The 20,193-nt window shown below is 45.5% G+C and overlaps 1 protein-coding gene and 2 non-coding genes across 3 annotated transcripts in view; 1 reads left to right on the top strand and 2 right to left on the bottom strand.

The window, feature by feature from the left end:
• Positions 1-1,652: 1,652 nt before the first annotated feature.
• LOC116899936 lies at positions 1,653-1,843 on the bottom strand. Its single transcript, XR_004387903.1, has one exon. It is a non-coding gene; the product is annotated as a U2 spliceosomal RNA (small nuclear RNA).
• Positions 1,844-13,375: 11,532 nt separating this feature from the next.
• LOC116899931 lies at positions 13,376-13,566 on the bottom strand. The gene has a single exon (XR_004387899.1). It is a non-coding gene; the product is annotated as a U2 spliceosomal RNA (small nuclear RNA).
• A 333-nt stretch (positions 13,567-13,899) lies between these two features.
• Mreg (melanoregulin) overlaps positions 13,900-20,193 on the top strand; it is a 67,852-nt gene continuing 61,558 nt past the window's right edge. The window contains exon 1 of the mRNA XM_032901313.1: positions 13,900-14,003. The gene's annotated coding sequence lies outside the window, so the exon portion shown is untranslated. The remainder of the gene's footprint in view (positions 14,004-20,193) is intronic.

The raw sequence follows: 20,193 nt of genomic DNA, 5'->3' as shown, positions 1-20,193 counted from the left end.
CATTTTTGGATGAGCAGTGCAGTTAAACATGGTGTAGGAAAACTGTGGGAGATCTGGGCTACGTTTTGCCTTCCCAGGGCCATGCATCTTGTACTTACAGATGATTTTCCTTAGGGAATCACCACTCTCCTGCTTAGTCCAAAATCTCACCCTCTCCCGTCTCCTGTCTTCCTCTTCTCTTGAGCACTTGTGTGGATATGCATAAGACTTGAAATCTCCTATAAAGCCTGACTCCCTTCATCGGCACAAGACTGTTACTTTTGTTGTGCACCAACAAGGTTAAGGTCCAGGTCTGGGTGCTAGGTGGCTGTGAAGGAGCTGTTCTCTGAGTTAACTAGAAGAAAAGATGTGCAAGACAGAGAGCTACTGAAGGCAGGAAAGTGGCACGAACTCAGCCCAGGGAGGAAGCAGATTGGATCGCAGGTGTGCACCACTACACTTACTCCCTGGCCAGAATCAACCAGCCACCAGGGCCATGGCACACTTTCAGACAATCTGGGCTTTACAGCTGAGGGAGGAAAGACTTGTCTGAAAACAAGAAGAACCTGGAAATAAAAGACTAAAGACCCACAGACTAAAGGACCCTAACGTCTAGATGACCTTGGTTTCCTTCTTGCATGTACTGCACGTATTTGCTCGCCTAGGGAGTTCTTCAAGATTGCATCTCTAATGCAATCTGGTCCTAATTTATAATATCTATTTCAATATGAACACTAGGAAATATCTTATCATTAGGGGTACGTATCCTGCCCTGCCCATAGCCATGTTTCCTCTTAGTTCCCTAGTTTCCACCCTGCTTCTTACCTAAAAGATGATTAACAAAGAAACAGGCATGTGCGCGCGCGAACACACACACACGCACGCACGCACGCACGCACGCACGCACGCACGCACGCACGCAGGGTTGGGGGGCATTTAAAAATGTTATTTTTAGGGGTTGGGGATTTAGCTCAGTGGTAGGGCGCTTGCCTAGCAAGCGCAAGGCCCTGGGTTCAGTCCCCAGCTCTGAAAAAAAAAAAAAAAAGAAAAAGAAAAAAAAATGTAATTTTTAATGACACTGGCTTCCTCCCTCAATTCTCATTATTAATCTCAGATAAATGAATAGTGAGTATTTTTTTTTAATGAAGTGCCCCTCTAATGCTTAATTTTACTCATGTAAATATCCAAAACCAGAGAAGAAGCTCTAACAGAAAAGAGGACGAACAAGGAACAAAAGTATAGGTTAGGCATTACTTCTCTGACCAACCACGGTCCAAGATGATCTACTAAGTTTTACTACAGGCTCAATATGAGCTACTTAAGTTTTACTACAACACACGAATCACAGAAAAAGACAACACCATCCACAACTCCATCCCCGTTTTAAAAAGAGTATTAAAGATGAAAATGGCTTTAGGCTCCTTCCCACTTAACCTCATAGCTACTGATTAGCCTTAAATACCAAGTAAGGAGAGTAAAAACGCTGAACATAAAAAGAAAGAAAATTAAAAAATAGGCAACTAAAATACACCCTAGTTTACAGCACTTACTCTCAAACACCTTCTCTATAACCACTGTTAAGGGTATACAGCATAAAGACAAAGCCATCAGGTAAGCTGAGATACTAAAGAATAAAGAAGCTACTTCTAACTTTAAACAGTTATTATTCCCCAGAGGGGTGCACCGTTCCTGGAGATACTGCAATACCAGGTCGATGCGTGGAGTGGACGGAGCAAGCTCCTATTCCAACTCCTAGCTCCAAAAATCCATTTAATATATTGTCCTCGGATAGAGGACGTATCAGATATTAAACTGATAAGAACAGATACTACACTTGATCTTAGCCAAAAGGCCGAGAAGCGATACCTGGCAGCCAGCACGCAGCCAAGCTCTGCGTCCGCGAGACACATTTACTTCGTGGTGACCGCCCGAAAAACCCTCACTTCCTGCCTTTCTCACGGCCCCCTCCTCCTTCCGTTCGCCTCCGCATCCTTCACCCCTCACTCCCTCTCCAGTACCCACAGCTTCACTACAATTCCCACGATCGCGGCTCTCCCGGCGTTCCCGCGCGCGCACGCGGACTCTGATTTACATGTCCCGCCCCCTCGCGAGGGGCGTGGCGACACCGCTGTCTGCTGCCTCTGAGCCGCGTTCAGAAGTTTTGGGAACACTTTTACTTTGGTCTCCAAAGAGGAAGGCTGTGGCATTGTGGTGGGCAATGCTCTAGAGGAGACGCGGTGGCGGATGGTGGCAGAAAGGGGTACACCTACTGTTCCTAGTTTGCGTTTGAGTGAGCTGGCAGACGAGCTTCTCCGGTCCGCGGAAGGGCAACTTCCGAGTCGAGAGGGCAGCGCGGGGATATAGAATCCGGCGGACTCGGAGGGGTTCAATCCCACCGGGCACTGCGGCTGCGCGTCGTCACCCCTCCCCGCCCCCAACTTCGAGACTGACTCCGTTCTCTCCCCTCCCTCACCTGGTCACTTAGCGACGGAACCGCTGGGTGTCTCCGCCTCCCGCGGCTCCTGCGCCTGCCCAATTTAGATATGGTCCCTGGTATTTTACCTAGTCTTGCTAGAAGAAGTGGGGCAGGCTCCGGGAAAATGCTGTATATTCACGATCCTCAGATAGTCACAAACCCAGGATGCTGGAAAAAAAATGGCTGAGTGGTTAGGAGCACTTGTATGCTCTTGCAGGATCCAGATTCAGTAACTATTATTTACATGATACTTCACAACTGTCTGTTGCAGGGGATTCAAAACCGAATTCTGGCATCTGTGGACGACAGGCTCACACGTGGCACACGTGCAGCCAAAATAGCCATACATATGAAATTCATCTTTAAAAACACGTTATCGGCTCATTACATATTAGGATGTCTGAACAAATAGGATGAAGCAGAGTTAAAATTTATTAACATTTTAAACAGATTTAAACATAGGCGTTAATAGCTCTCGGGAGAACAGTGCACACTCCAGTGTGGATGTAGACCTCTCAAGATAGTCTCCCACATATCTTAGCAGTAGCCATGTGAATGATTTTTTTATGTTTCCTGACTGTATACTGTTTGAAAATTTCATAAGAATCTCCCCAGGCCTACCTTCAGAGCGGTTCCTGGGGTGGGTTGGATAAGATGACCATGAACATCTATAACATGAAGGCAAGGGTCACAGAAGGTGCAATATCAGTTTTTTGTTGTTGTTGTTTTGGGTTTTTTTTTTTGTTTTTTTTTTTTCAGAGCTGGGGACCAACCCAGGGCCTTGTGCTTGCTAGGCAAGCGCTCTACCACTGAGCTAAATCCCCAACCCCGAAATATCAGTTAAGATATGCCTTTCACTGTGAGCTTGTGAGGGGGGCAGGGAGGAGGGAAGTGAGGGAGGGGGGAGAGGAAAGGGAAGAGATATTTACTACTGACTGGGAAAGAGGAAGATTCATTGTTACTTAGATGTTTTGTTTTTGATATATATATGAATGTAGGCATAATGTATAAACATTGCTCCCCAATTATTCCCTGATTGGGGAATAAAGCTAGCTGATCAGCCAATGACTAATAGGGGAAAGAAAAGAACATCACATCCAGCCAGGGGAGAGAAGGGGAAGTGGGGATTTAGCTAAGGGGAGAGTCCAGGAGACCTTTTGAGAAAATACCTTGAGCCCAGACAACCAGATAGGTACTAAAATGAAAGTATCTCTGAGATTTTGGCTGGAGGATAGCCAGATTAGCATAGAGGATTAAAATAGAGTAATACGGCTCAGTTGTTGTGCCCTTATAGCTTGTTAAATAAATATAATAATCCAGTCGCAATTATTTGAGAGTCACCTGGGTTAAGAGGAAAACTGCAACAAATAGTTATAAAATAGCTACTAATGGGGCTGGAGAGCTAGCTCAATGGTTAAGAGCACTGCCTATCCTTCTGGAGGTCCTGAGTTCAATTCCCAGTAACCACATGGTGACTGAAATTCATCTGTAATGGAATCTGATTCTCTCTTCTGACGTGCATGAAAACAGAGCACTTATACACATAAAATAAATAAAATCTTTTAAAAAAAAAAAACCCTATCATAGAAATAGTGTCTCCATATGGGCATTTCACTGGAAATGTTTTTGTTGATTATGTTTGACTCTCAACGTTCAAAAAATTTCAAGTGAACTCCAGGAAGAACCTATATGTTCTTCCCAAGTGCCCTATAATCCCCACACCACATCTTTTCCTTTACGGGGTTCCTCTGTGTAGCTCTGGCTGTCCTGGAATGCACCCTGTAGACCAGGCTGGCTCCAAGCTTCCAAAGAGCCATCCCCAAGTGTGGGGATATGCTGGGTAGGCTAACCCATAGCACTGTGTTTTTGCTTGCCCAGCAATGGAGGGCTCTATCCTAGCCAGGGTGGGCAGACCTGTGGAGAACTTTAAGGACTGCTTGGCAGGAATTTGAGGTTTGGCTAGGACAAGGAAGTAAGCTCAGGCAGGGATCTGGTTTTAGGTTAGAACAAAGAAGCAAGTTCAAGCAATTGACATTGGGCCTGGACAGGAAAGTAAGTTCAGAGAGGAATCTGATTTTAGGCTAGAACAAAGAAGTAGACTTCAGGCAAGAGTGTGACTTTGGGCTAGGACAGGAAGCAGGCTCAGGTACCTTGGTCATCTTGATCAGCCTCTAGAAGCAGTGGTCATGGGACTTTGTTTATTGCCTTGCTTGTTCCTTGACTATTTGTGTTTATTGTTTTGCTTGTTCCTTAACCTAGAACTGACCTTATTACTTGCATGTAGTTGAAATGGTATAAAAGAAAAAAAAAAAAAAAAAAAAAAAGGAACCAGGTAAAATGGGGTTGGGGATTTAGCTCAGGGGGAGAGGGCTTGCCTAGGAAGGGAAAGGCCCTGGGTTCGGTCCCCAGCTCCGGAAAAAAAAAAAAAAAAAAAAAAAAGAAATGGTATAAAAGTAGACTAGAAAAAAATAAACCTGCCTCAGCCTCAGAACTGGCTGGGGTCATGCTACAATGTTGTGTCATTGTCTTTTTCTTGTTTTAATCCTCACTCCTGCTCTGGAGAACCTGTTGACTGACTGAGCTGGCTTGGTCACAGACCTGAGTAAAAACTTACCAGTTCCCCTGTGATGACTAAAGAGACAATATTGAGCCAGGCATCCCATAAGAGCCGTGGACTTTTTGCTCAGGAGTGCTGGAGATCCTAGCGGCACTCTGGTGATATGAGAATGATGGCTGTAGGTGTTAACAGTTGTCTTTGCCGATGTACAGCCTGCTTATCGCTATGGGGACGGGATGCGATGGTCTTCTTACTCTGTAGTGGGAAAGAGACAACTGAAGGAGGCAAAACAATTTTCCTGCCCAGCTATGGATTCACGGGCAGGTGTAACACACCTTTCTGATACCTGACTTTAATACCTGACTTTAAAACTTTAAAACACCCCCACTCCACCCCTGCCCCGCTTCTGCATGCCATGTTGTTTGACTCTAAGGCTGCCATCTTTCTGCTAGCTGTAAGAATCAATTCATTTCATCTACATTTGGGATGTCTAAATCGTTGGTCTTCCCAGTGTACTCAAAGGCCACAGTACAAGTGCTGGGGTGAAAGACACGTACCACCGCTCGCTCCCAGCACTCTGCTTTCTATCCCCCAGGTATTTATAGAAAGGAAGGATTCATAACTTTTCCCTCTAATACTCTGCACCACCGTGGCCTGACCTCACTGATTGAAATGTCATTAGGGCTTCGCTGGGTGTGCCAGCCCTTGCTCTGTGCTCTGGGTATTGTATGTGGCAGTAATCCTTTCTTGGGGGACTGGACCATGGGTATGTGGTGATGTGTGAGCACTGACCAGAGAGGCATTTGGGAGACCGGATGGGCAGGAAGAAAGATGTGGTATTTGGTGGCATAGCATGAGAGACTATTGCTGAGGCCTGGAAGATTTCCTTCCAGGTCAAGGTCCTGGGAGAGGAAGGGATATTTCTTTCACAGTTAACCTTGGCCTTCCTCATCCTTCATTTTAGTTGAATTGTGCTGTTTGTGAGTGTCCTAAAAAGTTAATAACAAAACAAAAGGGTGGTATATTTTTGAGCCAACATCAAAGACCAGATCCAGGGAATACAAGTCCAACAACAGAAACTCTGGAAGGTGTGATTCCCTCTAAAGCAGTGGTTGTCACCTTCCTAATGCTGTGTACAACCTTTTTAACGCAGTTCCTCATGTTGTGCTGACCCCCAGCATAACATTATTTCTCTGCTACTGCATAGCTGTAATTTTCCTACTATTACAAATCGTAATGTAAATATCTGTTTTCCGATGGCCTTAGGCAACCCCTGTAAAAGGGACATTCGACTTCTGAAGGGGTCCAGACCCACCGGTTGAGAACTGCTGCATGAGACCTTTACAGTCCCAAGAAGAAGGTGGAGTGGAATTTGATATTACAGTCCTGTGATCCTACCACTTGGGCAGTGGAGGTGTAATGGGATCTGGTGCCCGGGATACATTAATGGAGAAGCCAGGTTCAGGGGTTCAGGGAGCAGTATGGAAACCTAGGTTGGGACTCTTGTATCAAAATTCACAAGCCTTGGAAGAAAACAGTGACTGACCGACTAGACTTTGTGTGAAAGAAATGCCAGGGATGTGACTTACTGGGGTATCTGCATGAAGAGCAGTCATATATGTTAAATAAAATTTTAAAAAGATTTATTTCTGTATTTGTGTATTTGTGCACTTGCATGAGTTTATATGTAACCTGTGTGTGCAGGTGCCCTTGGGAAGCCAGAGGGTCATCGGATAGATATGAATCCTGGGAAGAAAACCCAGGTCCTTTGCAAGAGCAATAAGTCTTCTTAAACAATAAACCATTGCTTCAACCGCAGATTTTTTTTTCCTAATGTGGTAGTTTTGTCTTTGATGGGCTTCTTCTCTCCCTCAGCGGTGCAGATATAGGCCAGATTATAAGTAGATGAGGGTGGGTTTATTAGGAAGCAGCTCCCAGGTGGAGAACAGAGAAGTCACACATCTCAGCTAAAGCAAGAGGGTGTTACAGAGTTTAGGTAATGAGGTGGGATTGTGTCCATACATGGTCAAAAACTGAGGCCCTGGGTGGAAACTCAAAGAGTGATTATGTGTTAGCCTGGAGTTTTCTTGGAGAGGTAAAGATGTTTTCTCTGTATGGGCAGAATTGGGAGGAGGGCAGATGGGGTTTCTCAGCTTGTGCAGGTGCAAGCATGGGTTCCAGTTTTAACAGTCTTATTACCTATGAATATAAATATAAAGTCATTCTTTTTCACAGTAAAAAAAAATTAGTTTTATTTTCCAGTGCAAGGGGTAAGGGTGGGGGCTGGGATTGAACCTGTAGCTTTGCATGCTAGGGAAGTGATACCCTAGTAAGTCACATCCCTGGCATTTCTTTCACACAAAGTCTAGTCGGTCAGTCACTGTTTTCTTCCAAGGCTTGTGAATTTTTTTTTTTCTTTTTCTTTTTTTCGGAGCTGGGGACCGAACCCAGGGCCTTGCGTTTGCTAGGCAAGCGCTCTACCACTGAGCTAAATCCCCAACCCCGTGAATTTTGATACAAGAGTCCCAACCTAGGTTTCCATACTGCTCCCTGAACCCCTGAACCTGGCTTCTCCATTAATGTATCCCGGGCCATTACTCCCTCAATGGCCAAGGACCTATGCTTGCCAAACTTAGAGGTCTTTCCTGGCTCCCATGTCCTGACACAATGAAACGGGCCAGACCTCAAAATGGGCTCCAGATTTCAGGAAAGGCAATAAAAATTGTCTTGGCACAGTTCACCGTCATTTTTTGTCAATGGTCATGACTGTGTAGGCATTTGCTGTGGTGACGAGTGGAACGGGAGGTCTTCTGAGGACAAAGGAACTGGAACTGGCTATCCTGGAACTCAATCTGTAGACCAGGTTGTCCTTGAACTTAGAGACCTGCTTCTCTGCCTCTGGAGTAGTGGACCTGACCTACTGACCAGTCAAGTCCACTCTTCCACGAGGGCCTTCCTGGGCTCCTGGCTCCTGTGCAAATGGGAGGTAGACCTCAGCTCCCACGTGGACTTCCTGCAGATCCCACAGTGTGGCTACAGCGAGATTCTTTGTTGCCTTCCCACCCTACAGCTTTCTGTTACAATGCTTCCTGGACCTACTATTAGACCCCAGCATGGGCAATATGCTCAGAGTGGATTTCTGGGTTGGTGAGCATGCGCAGTGCATGCTGGCACTTGTACCAATTCAATGCCTGAGTTCCATCCACGGAGTCCCCATTAACGGTGAACGGACACACAACTCCACACTCCTCTGACCTCCACATGTGTGCATTGGCACATGTGTACTCCCTCCATCACATACAAACACACACAATAATAAAGTAAAGAGAGGGACTGAGGAGATGATGTTAAGAGCACTCGCTGTTCTTTCAGACTCCTTGATTCATAAAGGGCAGCTCACAGCCTGGAACTCCGGGGATCTGGTGCCCTCTGCTGGTTTCTGCAGCTCATAGCATGTGGCCGACACAAACACATTCATATAAAAATAAATATTAAATATTTTCTGCTCAAATAATTTACTTTAATATGATTTGACTCACAAAAAGAGAATGACCAGGGAGTTATTTCTATCCGCACTCTCAAACTTGGAATGGCTCAGCTACGGGACTTCAGGAGACGGCAATGGGACATTAGACACCTAACCCTTCACCCACATTTTCTTCTGGGCCGTGACAGTCCTTAAGGGAGCAGCAGCACCGCTTGCTTTATGTCCTCCAGTTGGCCCTGGGACCTGGCACATGGAAGGTGAGAAAATGCTCTTCTTAGGTAGTTTCCTCTGCCCTTTCACGGACGGGCCTCTCCACACACATACTAATTTCTAGAGGAAAGTTGTGTTTTCTTTATTCAAAACAAAACAAAACAAACAAAAGCAAACTGGTATATAAAAATTGGATCTTTGTGATTTCCCATGATATTCTACTCTTCTGATTCGGGTCCTTACTCAACCCTACTGAAAACCCAGTTTCAGTTTCTTCTACACTTTTGAACAAGTTGTCAGGCTTGGTGGCAAGCACCTTTACCGAAGAGACGTTGACATCCCTGGGGTCTTCTTGACTGCAGTTATAGTAAAAATGGGGACAGATGCAAATTGCTTGTCTTGAGCTTGGCATGTCATGGTCATTCAATAGAGCAGTGGTTTCCCAAGCCTTTGGCCAGTTCTGCGAGTGCCCTCTGTCCTTACCTCCCTAGGCTTAGCCCTGTCTCTGGCCCTCAGATACTGCAGCAATCTGCCACCCCAACCCCACACTTGGGGATGTAACTAATTCTCTACGGTATAATCATTGACTTCTTTTTTTTTTTCTTTTTTTCTTTTTTTCGGAGCTGGGGACCGAATCCAGGGCCTTGGGCTTGCTAGGCAAGCGCTCTACCACTGAGCTAAATCCCCAACCCCTTCTTTTTCTTTTTTAAAGATTTATTTTATATATGTGAATACACTGCCACTGTCTTCAGACACACCAGAAGGGGGCATCCGATCTCATTACAGATGAGTCACGGTGTGGTTGCTGGAAATTGAACTCAGGACCTCTGGAAGAGCACATAGTGCTCTTAACTACTGAGCCATCTCTCCAGCCCGACGAATTTTTAAGGTATCCAGGGATGTAGGGAAGCTGAGGATAGTTGGAAGCTGGGAAGGACGTGGCAAGTCATGTTGGTGTCAAAGAGATTGGAAACTTGAATCTGACATTGAGCAGATATTGTTCAAGAAAGAGGTGGATCCTGCTGTCTGTCAATGACTTCCCTTTTCTTCCATTACCCTTCTATACAGTTGTTAGAAAGATTAAAGCTGACTAGCATAAAAAGTAAAATAACCCAGCCCCTGGGGAGAATTAAGAGTTACAATATCATTCTTCCTAGACTTCTGATGAATGGCACCCCCTTTCCACTTAACTCTTTGCAGATGATCACCTTTGTCTCTTTGACCAATTACCCCTTTGTGTCACCATCCTTCAGGGCTGTTTATACTACAGCAGGCTGAAACTGCTGGGTAGTTCTGTAGTCGCAACATTGACTCCAAACGGAAACATTACTTGTAGGAAAGAAGTGGGGGTGGGAGTGAGGGCTGGGGGTGGGGGACTCACTAGCCTCAGGAGCTGAACGAAAGGTCACATGCCTCAGAAATGGAAACCTTGTAACAGTCTTGAGAATCTGTACACTGAAGACCTGGACAGTTGGCTGAGGGTGGAAACTGACCAGCCAAACGCAGGTCTGTCCAGAAGACTATGTAGCTCTGCATATAGGGTAGAGAGATCTCTTCTGACGACACGGCTGCTTTAAAGTTATTGGTGACCCTTGCAAGCTAACCCCTCCTCCATGCTCCTGTCAGTAACCCCGATTTTAAAAAAACAAAAAACAGGGGTTGGGGATTTAGCTCAGCGGTAGAGCACTTGCCTAGCAAGCGCAAGGCCCTGGGTTCGGTCCCCAGCTCCAAAAAAAAAGAAAAAAAAAAAAAACCAAAAAACTCATTGGTTCACTAAATTGGATATTGGTGCACTTGTGACTTTGGTCTGTCATGGGCCCCCTTTCTGGAATGAGTACAAATTACATCTCCCAGGAAAAGTCTGTCACGCCACAGCTGCTTATGGAGGTATTTATGTAGGTCAATTAAAGTGGAAAGACTCATCCTAAATATGAGTGTTGCTATTGTATGTGCTGGAGTTCTGTACTAACTAGAAAGGAGAAAGCAAGCTGAGCTGTAATAGTTAAAAGCTAACTCCCCTGCAAAAGGAGTTTAAAACTACTGTGTAAACAAGGGGAAAAACCTGGGAATCAGTAGGACCTTATTTTTAGCCTAAGGATTGTTAGCCCCGGATGTCTAGACCACAACCCTAAAGCCAGGCCTGTCAGCCTTGACTCATCTAGTGACCGCAATCTAGAGAATGCTGATCTCAGACCCTCCTCCCCTTATTGTGTAATTGCTATGCAAAAATGTTGGCCTGGGTGCCTATGCTGTTTCTACTTAACCATTGCTTGTCTAGAAAAACAAACAAGAGAAGAACAAACCTACAAAAAAACCCCATGATAATGCCTCAGGCAGCAGACCCCCCACCCCCAAATTGAGTTTTGCCTTTAGAAACTTCAGTCTCCTCTGCCCTTTTTGCAGCAACTCAGCACTGCTGAAAATACAGTTGTTTTAAAAAATCTTTTAAATTGAAAGACATTTTGTTGGGGAGGGGAGCTCTTTCCCTGGTAGTCTTGAATTCCCATAACAAAGCATTCGTGGTTGCTGTGATCCTACATCCTACCAAGTTGACATTTGCTACCACAACTTCATCTCACCTGTGCAAAGCAGTCACAGGAGTTGATTTGGCTTTGATAGCATAGTTGGACCTGATATATATATAATCTTGTAGTTAAACATGGTGTAGAAAGAGTGTGAGAGATTTGGGTTGCTTTTTATCTTCCCAGGGCGAGGACTCACTTCTTTTCCTGTCCTCACTTCATCTTCCCTTGAACACTAAGTGGATGTACACGACACTCGAACCCACTAAGAAGCCAGATTCCTTTGTCTGCACAGCCCCTTACTCCTGTTGTTGGCCAACAAGGGTCAGGCTCAGGCTTGTTGGTTGAGAGGTGGAGAAGGTGTCCTCTGTATATTGAAAGAAAATATGGGTAGTTCAGAACTATCTGCCCAGATTGAAAACAGTCCAACCTTTTATTTTTCTAGGGCCCATGACCAGTTGTATAAAACCAGGATTATTTAAGAGGAGTGGGGACAGGGTCTCACTGTGTATTCTAGGCTGGCCTGGAACTCTATATGTAGACCAGACTGGCCTTGAACTCACAAGGGATCTGACTGCCTCTGCCTCCCGAGTGATTGGCTTGGGGCACCCATATTTGTCTCCAACCAGTAACGAGGGCCTTAATGGCAATCTGGGCTCTTGTAGTTGGGGGAATACTTGTTTGGAAGCATGGAGGACCTGAAATTACAGGACATGTGACCAACAGGACAATGCATGCAAGAAGAGTACCACATGACTTAAAAATATTAGCATCACCACAGATCTGGACTGTTTTCCAGCCCACCCTGTATACATGCATGTATGTGGCCTGCAGTCGGTGGAAGTGTGTTTTTGCCCATCCTGTTTTGTAGCTCACAGTCACTATGTACCTGGAAATGGTGCTTTGGTATTAGCTTTCCACTTGCCATTGCAAACACCACTATCCCACTTTTAATGAGTTTTTCTTCTTAAACTTGTATTTATTGTGTTGTGCGTGTGTGTGTGTTCACATGTTTTAGGCATGTTTGTTTATCGCGGAGGCAGTTCCCTTGTTCTCCTTACAGAACATTGTGAGCTCCCCAATGAGTACTGGGAATTGAACCTGGGATCTCTGGGAGAACAGCCAGTGCTCTGAATCACTTCGATAGTCCTAACATTCTTTGGCAAGTGTCAAAAACAGTTTTAAGACTGTAACAGGGACTGGAGAGATGGCTCAGAGGTTGAGAGCACTGACTGCTCTTCCAGAGGTCCTGAGTTCAATTCCCAGCAACCACATGGTGGCTCACAATCATCTATAATGAAAGCTGGTGCTCTCTTCAGGCCTACAGGCACATATGCAGGCAGAATGCCATATACATAATAAATAAATCTTAAAAAAAAAAAAAAAAGGGGTTGGGGATTTAGCTCAGTGGCAGAGCGCTTGCCTAGGAAGCGCAAGGCCCTGGGTTCGGTCCCCAGCTCCGGGAAAAAAAAAAAAAAAAAAAAAAAAAAAAGACTAACAAATGCTCCAGCCAGGTGTGTTTATACAGGACATGAGGGAAATGCCCTAGAAATTAAGAGGGTAAGGCGGGTATAAATAAGCACAGCTTTCCTTGACTTGACAGTCAGTATAGAACTCATCTGAAAAGTCAGTAAAGAACCTACTCTGTTAATGTGCTAACAAACACATTAAGCATATACATACACAATAAGCTGTTTTTTGAAAAGATTTCGTTTTTGACATCACCTGCAGGTTCCTTAACCAAGTGTGTTTTAAGTACAACACCCGCAGGTGCTTTTGCGATATACCAAGCTGCAATCTGTACCAGGCTGGAATCTGTACACCATAATGATAATATCAAACGCAAAACAAACAGACCAGGGATGTAATAACCTCACATTGGTATTTTACAGCTCCTCTAAGTTCCACAAACACTAAATATAAATAGGCTAGAAAATGTGTTTAACTACGTTAACTACGTAACTGCAGTTCCAATACAGGCCACTAGTAACTTTTTAAGGTAACTTTAATTTAATTAAACAACAAAAGCTTCTTAAAACACAGCCTACTAGAGAGAAGAAAGCTATACAGCATAAGGGTGAGAACATCAGATAGTTAGGAGACGCAGCTGAAACTTCCATTTTTAAACAGCTATTATTCCCCAGAGGGGGTGCACCGTTCCTGGAGGTACTGCAATACCAGGTCGATGCGTGGAGTGGACGGAGCAAGCTCCTATTCCAACTCCTAGCTCCAAAAATCCATTTAATATATTGTCCTCGGATAGAGGACGTATCAGATATTAAACTGATAAGAACAGATACTACACTTGATCTTAGCCAAAAGGCCGAGAAGCGATACCTGACGCCCAGCACGCAGCCAAGCTCTGCGTCCGCGAGACACATTTACTTCGTGGTGACCGCCCGCAACCCTCACTTCCTGTTTCTGCCGCGGCCTCTTGCTCCTTCCGTTCGTCTCTGCATCCTTCACCCCTTGCTCCCTCTCCAGCACCCACAGCTTCACTACAATCCCACGACCTTGGCTCTCCCGGCGTTCCCGCGCGCGTACACGCGAACTCTGATTTACATGTCCCGCCTCCTCGCGAGGGGCGTGGCGACTCGTACGGAGCCGCCTTCTGTTGCAGCCTCCTCCGGTCTCTGCGCTGCTCACTAATGCTTCATTTTCTGCAGAGGAAAAGGAGGGTGGGAAGCGGTTGCTTGAGGAGTGTGATGGATGGTTCAGCGTCTGGCCGTCCGATCCGTGTCCATGGCGTTTCCCCTAGTCCTGAGGCTATATGTGAGTTGACACCGTGTCCTCCCCTTTCTCACTTGACCATTTAACGACCTGAGGCCTCTCCTGTGCCCATCACAAGTGTGATCCTGGGATGTTATGTCGCCCAGGCATTCGGAGCTAATTCAGCTCTTTGGCTCTCTTACTTCAATCTGCGCTCTTTATTGGTTGTGGTATCATCTGGACTTCTCTCAGTGCGCAAGGTGTAGTAGGTATTCAGCAAATTTGTGGGTACTAATCTTTGGGTTTATCGTTATGCAAACACTCCTAGAATCATTTGGAGAGGGGCGCTGGCCTGATTCAAGGTAAAGATGATCTGAAGTAGTAGGACATAAGGGAGAATAGAGTCAGGTGGGAACTTGGGGCACGTTTCTGAGGCCAGCCTCTCTCCCCATTATGTAGCCCTGGTTGCTCTGGAATTTGATATGCAGACCAAACTGGCCACAAACTCTTGAGATCCACCTGCCACCCGCCTCTGCCCGGAAATCGTTTTTGTTTTTGTTTTTGTTTTTTAATGTGCACAACCGTTAAAACGTTTGATCAAGGGCTGGAGAGATGGCTCAGCAGTTAAAAGCTCTGACTGCTCTTCCAGAGGTCCTGAGCTCAATCCCCAGTAACCACATGGTGGCTCACAATCTTCTGTAATGGGATTAGATGCCCTCTTCTGGAGTGTCTGAAGACAGCTATATATACTCATATATGTAAAATAAAGTTCTTTAAAATTGTTTTTTGTTCAAAGTCAGAGATGGCCAATTTTCTGGGTGGATGAATTCAGATAAATTACTTTCTCTGTACTCCCCACACGTAATTCCATAGCCCCCAACTATGTACTAAAAGCTGATTGAATATTCGGAGTTGCTAAATCTTTTTTTTTTTTTTTTTCTTTTCTTTTTTTCGGAGCTGGGGACCGAACCCAGGACCTTGCGCTTGAGTGCTCTACCACTGAGCTAAATCCCCAACCCCCAGAGTTGCTAAATCTAAGCATGACGTGCAGTGATTCTCTTCTAACTTGACCTGTGGTCTGAGCCTCAGGCTCCTGCAGCCTGTCCCTCAGACTCCCTAGGTTGGAAATGTAACACATTTTCTAAGGTTTTGACTTTAGATCAGAGGCCCTCTGCATGTCTGGGGATCAAGGGACTAGAAAGCAGGTAGAAAGACAGGCCAGGCTGGTAACAGAGATGGGAAGCTTGTTCAACAGCAGTGCCTGGATACCTTGTGCATAAAACAGCTAGGCCCTGCTGTTGGGAGTGATTTCCCCTCTTTTCCAGTGCTACACACACACACACACACACACACACACACACACACACACACGTATGTATGTATATATACTTTACAGAGGCTAGTAGTTTATTACATAATGAAAGAATCTGTTGCCCTATCCCCCACCCCCCAACCCCTGCAACGGTCCATATGGGGTAAGAAGGCTCGGAAGCAATGATGACACAGATTCCGGGAGTCAGATGAGATGCAGAACCAGATATTTATTGTTATAGTGGAGATACCCTCTGCCCACGTTGACCCCTAGGTCAGTAACTGCTTGCCCTGCAGCTGGCACCAGCCCATTGGCTGCCCCAGTCATACTCTCTGTCTTTGTCTCTGGGCGCCAGGCAGGTTCTGTGGTTAGTAAATGTGAAAGCACCTGCTGGTGAAGTTTAGCTTATGTGTTTGTTCCCTGAGGAGTATAGGATAATTGAGGAACTTGGTGTACCATGTCCCCTTGATCCTCTCTGAGGTGGAATTACATACCCGGTAGAGGATCAGACAACAGAAGAGACACGTCCTGAACAATCTGAAGTTCTTCTGACAAGAACCCAGCCTCTGGGTAAACAGACACCATTCATGTGGAGCCCACTCCTTTCCATCCCTGAAGGTGGTAGCTGATAATTATGTTTTTGCTCACACTTCTCCTTTGTGACATCGACTCCTCTTCAGGGACGTCTAGACTGCAAGGGTTGGAGTGATGCCACTCTGGTAGTGAACCAGAGCTACCCAGGACTAAGGTTTCTGGAGACTTCCAGAAGTGTCCAGTTGACACTTTTCTTTTCTAGAACTCCATGGGTGCTTTTCTCAGTTCCAAAGGAGCTAATAAACACGCTCTCCTGTACTATCAACTCCTTTCCTGTCAGTAGTCCGTCCTGTGTCTCTTGCTAGAACTAAGCAGGAAGCCTCAGTAGCCTCCTGCCACGCACAGCATGGATAAGTTAGAGACCACTCTAAATCTGTATTGACAAGGGAGGCCCTGAGCGGGCTTCAGCTGGCTCCAGCCCTGAGCAGCAATGATGAGGGTCTGCTGAGAAAGCCTAGTGACATGCCTTAGCTTTTCCACAGTGAATCAAAACCAAGTAACGAGGGCCCGGACTGATCCCTGTCAGCCATTACAGTAGCTGTGTGTGACGCGAGACAAACCAATCTTTACCCATCATACAACAAATCCACGTGTGCTGCTGTGAGGATCCACACAGGGGAGGGATTCTACTCCGAACCAGCAGTTGTGGGTTCCAGGTTAACACTGTTTTGAAAATGGATTTAGGAAGGCTGTCGAGATTATTGTCATGCTGGACATAGTGGTACACACCCTTAATCTTAGTGCTGAGGAGGAGCAAGCAGATCTCTGGGAGTTCAAGGTTAGCCTGGTCTATAGAGTGAGTTCCAGGACAGCCGGTGCTACATGGAGAGACCCTGTCTCAGAGAAGGGTGAGGGGAGAGAAAGGGTCAGAGGTAATTGGCCACTTGCTGAGGTATTCCTGCAAAGGAAGGAAGGCTGAGTTGGGAAGCTTGGCTCTGGGTGCCAGTCGTAACTGAGAACTGTGGTCTTTGTTTACTTTCTATGTCTTTAAAGTAACCTCTCCTGCATATGCGTGGGGCCACAACTAAGGATTTCTCCACTTTGTCTTTTCCATTTCTTCTAAGATGTGCATTGTCAGGGACGGGGGATGGGGGGGAGCATTTTTACCTTTTTAAGATGCCAAGACCTGTGGAGGAACTATCCTCTCCTTTGGAGTTCAGCCCGTTGCACCAATTCCTCATGTTTAGAGACTGCATGGAAACTAAGTGGACAGAGATGGGTCTCCCTGGGGCTGGGGCATTCGTGATGAATCCAAGGGACCTGCAAGAAAGTCAGGTACCCAGTCTTTGTGCCTGATATTTAAGAGCAATTTAAAGGATAGGGAGGGATGGTTCAGTAAAATATCCCTACCTGACGTGATTAAGTCCTCCTTTTCTCTCCCTCCCCTCCCTCTTGTGCTAAAGGGTAGTCCAGGCTGGCTTTGAACTCCTGATCCTTGTGCTCCAGGGTCAAGAGTATCTGAATTACAAGCATGTCTCACTATGCCTTGGCAGTAACCAGCCTTTTTAGATTGGGGGTGGGCTGGGACAGAACTTATGGTGGAAAATCCTGCAGAGGCTCTGCTTCAGAAGGAAGAGGTGAGGTTAGAGGTACTTAGCAAACTTCTCACAGTGAGAGCCGTACTCCGCTTTGGTCAAATCAAACATTTAAGTGAATGACACATTTCCCTGAGACCTGGCACACAGCATAGCCTGTCCTCATTGGCAACAGCCACCTTTATGTGACAGCTTCACAGGCTGTGCTCAGGGGAAGCTCCCTTCCTCCAGGCCCCCTCGGAACCAGATATGTTCTGGTTCTTGGCCATGTCCAGCCTGTGTTGCTCACATCATCTCTACGGAGTCTCGGGCACCTCCTTAGAACTGTATAATGCAGAGTCATATACGGCCGTGTGACATTACATGGGGGCAGTTTTCCTTGTGACATCACAAAATACAGTGGGGGCAACATCACTAGGGAGTGTCATGTACAGTCTACAGTGTCGTTAGGAAGTACTAGAATATAGTTAGCAAACTATATTCAGATTTTTTTTTTTAAAAAAGACAGGTTCTCATTGTGTATCTTTGACTTGCCTAGAACTCATTTGTATAGATGACGACACGACACTGGCCTCAAACTCACAGAGATCCACTTGCTTCTGTCTCCTAAGTGTTGGGATTTGTTGAGGTCTGAATTGATGCACAAACCATTCATTAAACAGGGATGATTTGTTGAACACAAACCCCAAGACTTGGCTGGGTCTGTAGCTCAGAGTCAAGAGCTGTAAGTTACAACCACGAATATTTTTTGGGCTCAGTTTATAGGCAGAGAACCACAGTGAGCTTCTGAGCATGTGCAGGGAGCACTGTGGGGCGGGCAGCCTTCTTCCAAGGTTTTTAGTAGTTTAGAAGTAACTCGTTAACCTTGCTTGGCTCTGAGTGAAGGCTACAATTGGATAATTTTCAAGAAGAAAGAGAAGGAAGAAAAAGAAAAGGAGGAAAATAAACCTCAGAATATACAGTCAACTTGACTTCGCTCTGAGGCAAACTATTTTCCTCTGTTTAACGTCAAGCTGCTTTTGTGTTGGCAATATGGGATGACTGACAGGCATGAAACAAAAGAGTTACAGCTAACAGGCTTAAAGGTGTGGACCACCATATCTTGCTCCAATCATGAATATATAGTTAAAAATCTCTCGCCAGCACATTTAACCAAAAGAGGGATCTTTTTTGTAGAATTGTGTTTATTAGGCCGTCAAGACAAATTATCTAAATAGATAAAAGGGGAATAAATTCATTTTAAAATTTCAATTTTGTTTGTTGGAGTTCTTTTATATAATTTAAGAAACAGCTTGACAGTGGCAACACATGCCTTTAATCCCAGCACTTGGGTGGCAGAGTCTGTGAGTTCGAGACCAGCCTGGTGTACAGAATGAGTTCTAGGACATTCCGGGCTACACCGAGAAACCATGTCTCAAAAAACCCAAATGTATGTGTGTGTGTGCACGCGCGCGCGCACACACACACACACACACACACACACACATATTGCCTATTACTTTGATAGCTAAAAGAGAGGAATCCTTTTCCATTTAGCTGAGCATTCACAGACTGAGAACAGCTTGGAGTCAGCTGAAACCTCATTTAAATGCTGCTGAGACTTTAAAAGCGAGTCCTTTGAGGCATGGGGCTGCTGCAGCTTTGCTGGAGGAATGAAAGCCAGTTTGCTGATCTAGTTTTGGTCTTTGGCTCTATCCTGTAGACTTCAGCTCATTTACAGTGAGAGCCACAAGGTGGCAGCAAGGAGAATTATCCAGGATTTAGGGCAACCCTGATAGGCTTACCTTACTTCATCTTTGTAGACATCCCGTGGGAGAGTTGCAGGCCCATGGCCTGTTTACATCTCAGCAGGTGGAATGGATAAATAAAGCAACAGGAGGCAAAAACCTCATAGCCATAAACGTGTTTATTCATGCCAATGAGATTGGTAGGATCTGGGCTTAGGACTTGGGGCAAGTCTTTATAAGGTCCTAGGAACAAATATGAACAAATTATTAGCTAGCCTGGAACTTGCTATGCAGGCAAGGCTGGCCTCAGACTTACAGCGATCTGCCGACATCTGCCTCCCAAGAGCTGAGATTTGTTACGGTTCTTGTAGCTTTTCTTTTAGTTTGTGATTTTGTGACTTCATGCAACAAGTAGGGGTCAGTGGCTGCTTATTGGTGTTTAATTGGAAAGAGGCACAGTGTGAGAGGTCCTGCTCTGCTTATCCTTGGGTTTAATGTCATAAGACCTTGGAGAACATGGGTTGCTGGGACAGGGTGGGAGGGGGAGGAGGGAGATGTCCTTGCAGGGTGAGAAGACATCAGAATCTAGATCTCATTCCCTGGTTCTGTCATTGTGAACACTCAGGAGGCTTTAGCAGTGCTTGCCGTGGTGAGGTGATGAGGTGGTTTGATGGTAGGGGTACCCAGCTGTTGTTTTGACAGGGCTCCTTCCCAAGAGGAGTTAAGGAGGCTGAGAGGAGAGGGAGGGAGTCAGGTGGAATGGTCAGGGGAATCTTGCAGCTCTGAGTAGCAATCAGACCTCTTCTGCATCTGACTGACTAACAACCACATTGCTTCTTTGTTTATACAGGTTTCACAGAATAAAGACAGACTAATGATTCCCCAAGAAGTATAGCTTATCTGTTTGATTTTTTTCATTACATGTCCAGGATTACCAGTTCAGTCACAACCAGAAAATACAAACAGAACAGGTTTTTATTTGCATTATCAGTCTATAACTCCAATGTGAAGAATCTAAAGAATGTCCCCTCCAAAGCACACCAACTTACTATATGACAGTCTGCTTTTAGGCTGGCAGTGTTTGT

This window comes from Rattus rattus, chromosome 4 (assembly GCF_011064425.1).
Source record: "Rattus rattus isolate New Zealand chromosome 4, Rrattus_CSIRO_v1, whole genome shotgun sequence".
Taxonomy (NCBI): Eukaryota; Metazoa; Chordata; class Mammalia; order Rodentia; family Muridae; genus Rattus; species Rattus rattus.
Note: the sequence above shows the minus strand (reverse complement) of the source record. Positions and strands in the feature narration are given on the sequence as shown.